We start from the raw sequence: 4,630 nt of genomic DNA, 5'->3' as shown, positions 1-4,630 counted from the left end.
CCAAAATTCCTTTTTCGTCATCTAATCCCTTAAGTCCAAAAAAGTATAAAACAATACAGAAGGGATGAGTTTTCGATATATTTAACGAGCCGAAAAAAACAAGCGCTCGATCTTTTTGTGCAATAATCCCTCAGGTCGAAAAAGATTAAAAATCTAGAGGAGGGATAGCTCTTCCTGTCCTTTAACGAGCTGGAAGGCCAAAACTCGGCAATCTTTTCATATTTTACGAGTCAATTGAAAAGAGCTTAAAGAAGACTCGTCTTTTGAGGAACGAGTGATAAACAGGGATAGCAGCAGATTCTAGGTACAGGTTGGAATTTTCCAATCACGGCAGTGTCACAAGGATGGCTAGGTGAAATCACTCTTCGCAGCTGTTCCTCAAAATGGGTAAACAATCATATGGAGGTGAACGATCGGCCAAATGAAAAGTGGAGGTGGCAGGTGCAAACACGACCAAAGCTTTAACGGCTGATGATATTACATTCACAGTGGTTATTTACCGGGGTAGGTTCATTTTTTAATGAGCTTGAACTCTGGAGGAAACTCTTGCTCACAATCGCTTTTCTATTTTTTAACGAGCATAAATTCCGCGTTAAAACTGCTCGATATCGCTTTTCTATTTTTTAACGAGCATAAATTCCGCGTTAAAACTGCTCGATACCGCTTTTCTGTTTTTTAACGAGCATAAATTCCGCGTTAAAACTGCTCGATAACCCAGTCATAAGATAAGAGTGTCTCATCAAGATTCTATTTTTTATGGAGCTTCATCTCACTAAGCTTTGCTCCTGATCCTTTCTTTATGCAAGTTTGGAAACGGCTAATCCTACGAGTTTAAAGGGTTAGACCTACAGGTTTAAAGGGAGGACCTAAAAATTTAAAAAATAAATAGTCGCCCCTTGCTTACACTCCAAAAGGTATGCATGCCCCCAGGTATAAAACAGAGTTTCAAGGTTACCTCTACTTCTCTTCCTTCAAAACATTTGTTTTAACGAGAGAGGCTTACCTCTTTCAGGTTACCCAAAGATTGTCTCGTTACTCTTTCAAACAAAACACTTCCTCGAAAATGTCTACCGAAATAGACAAGGGTGAATGACTCTGGTGCCAAACACGTAACTTTGACAAAAGAATCCTTTTCTAGAACAACCCCTCTTCCAACCACGGACGGGGTATGGACTAGTCATATTCTCCCGCGGAAACCTACCCTATACCCAAAGTTTTCCTGCCGAAGCAGACCAGGACGCATGCCCCCTGGGTTCCAGTCATATCCTCCCGGATTACTCGCGCTCATTAGGAGGACGGACCGTGGGTTGAGACAATTCTTGCATGAATAGACCATTTAGGGATGGTACATGACTATTTGCGATGTGTGATCCGGGAAACGAAAGTTGGTCCACGAGCTTGACCATTCTTCCTTCATGCGGAAAACACATTACTCTAAAGAGTGAGGAGACTACAGCTCCCATGCAATATATATAGTCTCGTCCAAGGAGTAGGTTATAATCCAAGGGTCCTTGAATGGCCATCACGTTCATTTGAACGGTCTTCCCTTTCAATGTTATAGGCACATTGGGGAGGATCCCTAAAGGTCGATTGGTTCCTTTATCAAAACCTGATAGACTTCTCATCTCAGGTAAAAGCGCTGGCGAACCAAGCGCTTTCCAAGCAATATAGGAAAGGATACTCACAGATGCCCCCTCATCAATGATAGTGCCAGCCATTACCATTCTGTATATTTGACAAATAATTCTGAATGGTATACTGGCTGGCAACCGGGGTTTGCCTAGTTGGTTCCAGTGAAAGGACACAACTAGGTTGCTTGGTGGTGGGACCGAATATACGGCCGGATATCGCTCTGACGAACTCCCTTCCTGTGATAAAGGAATGGTGGCATTGCCCCCTTGATCATCAGAGTCAGTGCTGATGAAGAGAATCTGGATGGTGTCGTCTTTATTCTCCTCTATGATGGTGTCATTCGAAGATGGAGCCTCTGAAGGCAAAACCGGGTCAACTGCCGTATCAACCTTTTGACTTTCGTCAAGCATGGATCCAGATGGTTAATCTTCAATGAAAGGTGCTTCGGTTGACCACTTGGACGGGTCAGCCGGGTTCTCAACTAGTGAGGGACTTGGCAGGAGTCTTTGATATCCAGGAGGGAGATGCGCTCGTAAAATCGGGCGATCTTCTAGAACTCTTTTTGCCTCGTCTAAGAAGGGACAACGGTGGATGGTGTGATCGCCTTCACACAGTCTGCAGGGAAATTTAGCTTTCCCGCTCTGTCCTGGGGCTTCATTCCCACTAGTTGACGGTGAGTAGTCGACATGGCTATCAGAGGTCGATGCTACCGAATTGTGCAAACGGGGAGACCAGTCCCTTAGTATCTGGGGGATACAGGGACAATCTCTATGGAAGTGGTCTCCCTGGCATATGACGCATGGCGATTTAGGCCTTATGAGTGCTGTGTGTGGATTTTTGTTAGATGAAACTTGTTTGCCCCCAGTCTCCTTAGGCTCCTTCTTCTTCTTTTCTTTCTTCTTCTTCTCCTTCTTCTCCTTAGGAACCCAGTTTTTTATTCGACCAGTTCCGTCAAGCGAAGAGGAAGGAGGGGAGGAAGATGAAGTGGAAGGCTGGGAGGCAACTCTTGTCTGATCTAACTGTTGACTCGACTGTTCAGGAATGGTGGTATTCTGAACGACATTGGTCGAAAAGAGCCAAACTGGTAGGCCAATTGTCAATCCTGGAAGCGACAATGTGGCCATGTGGGGCGCACCAACATCTCCCCAAGAGGAGAAGGGACTAGGATTTCCACCAAGACGAATTCCTTGGTTGGTGTGCTCCATCTTTTCAACCTAAAGATCAACGCAGGATTAAAGGGTGATTGTTCCGTTTAAAATAAATTGTTAACGACGCTTTAGACACAACTTGCTTTTTCACTTTTAAAGAGTCGAGAAAAAGCTAAAGATGACTCTAGTCTCCTTCGATGTTTTAACGAGTTCGAAGTGAAAAATGCTCGGATGGACTTTTTCTGTTATAGAGTCTGAAAAAGGCCAAAAGAAACTGCTCTGGAGTTCTAGGTAGAGGGTGTGCCAAACTTTTCGCAAAACCGCAGAATACTTTTTAGGGTACAGGCGGTCGATCTTCGTGAATGCTGTGTTCACTGCATTGCGATCAGTAGGGCGGCCGACACGGCTTCCTAAGGATAAAAGATATATGCCTATAGGGGTCTCCCAATATATACGCGACGGTACGTGGGAGCACAATTCGTACTAGTGCTATCGTCCCTCAGGAGGAATCACCCACCTTCCACGAGATCGACAGTCACTAGGCTTAACGACGTCGGAACACGTCTCTAGCCTAGACCTCTATGTTGTGCGTTATGTTACAAAGCGTTGTTAGGTTCATTCAGTTTATTTTAGGTTGATCTTTTTAAAGTTTGCCTTTCAAGGTTCACCACGAGATGTATGATACAAATTCCTAAATGCAGTCTAAGATGATAAGCAAGCTTTATTATCTTTTCAACTTTGAAAATCCTAGCTACTAAGGGAAAAGAAAAACACTATCTTTTCTCAAAGAGCAATCAGCACACTCTAATGCACTTTCCCTAAATCCAACATGCAAACTATCAAATGAAAAATGCACAATGCAGGTGTTTCTTTTCCACTTTCTTAGTATAAATGACTACAAAGAAAGCTTTTTGTACAAGTTTGAATTTGCTTTTAAAATGATCAATACAAACAAGTTCACTTTTTCGAAATCAGAGAAGATAGAAGAGATTACACTACTTAACGATTTTCGAAATAAAGACTTGTTTTGACACTTCAAAAGAGACAAATTCAAACCAATAAGCAAAAGTAAACCTATAATCAATCTGCAAAGAGCCAATGAACTCTCTTCTAAGATCTCAATCAATCAGATCTGAATCAAAGGCTACAGGATGACTACTTTACTCATGCAAAGGAAAACTGTAAATGACGCCACAAACACATAAAAACATTCACAGTCTTTTTGTACAAAAGGAGGCAGAATCTAAGCAAAGAAAATGAGTTATCTGACTGGTACCTATGCTGGTTAAAGGCTGCAAAAAACAGAGATCAAAACAGGGCAACAGAGAGCAGAGAACCCCAGCTGCACAAGGCCAAACTGGTTCAGCACAACCTCAACACTGAGGATTTGACATTCAGCGCAGGTAGCCCTCACGGGACCTGCGTTGAAATGCAGACTGCCTTCACAGCAGTTGCGCTGAAGGAGAAACTCTCGTTTCCCCTGGGTTCTGGGTCACAAAGTGCTCAAAAATCAACTGTTTCAGGCCAAATCAGAAACACAAGCAAGGTATAAACAGAGGGATGCTTTGAGAGGGTACTAAAGACTATCACAAGGATCATCAAATCATTTGTGGATCCATTGTTTAGATCATAGACAAGTCCAGCAACTGGATCAAAGCAGCAACTTTCTACTTTGCATCCTGGAAAGATGCAGTTCGATAGTTGCTGTCAAGTCTATGAAGTAAACAAATGACTGAAACACAAATGAAATGAATAAACAAGTTCTTCCCCAGTGGAGTCACCAATTTGTTGTGGGGAAAAATTCCTATGCAGGACGATCCTATCCACCTAAGGTGTGACAGCGCCTTAGC

Source organism: Pinus tabuliformis, chromosome 3_1 (assembly GCF_031772625.1).
Source record: "Pinus tabuliformis cultivar Carrire ecotype Pingquan chromosome 3_1, CPIR1, whole genome shotgun sequence".
NCBI classification, from domain to species: Eukaryota; Viridiplantae; Streptophyta; class Pinopsida; order Pinales; family Pinaceae; genus Pinus; species Pinus tabuliformis.
This window is presented reverse-complemented; position numbering follows the sequence as displayed.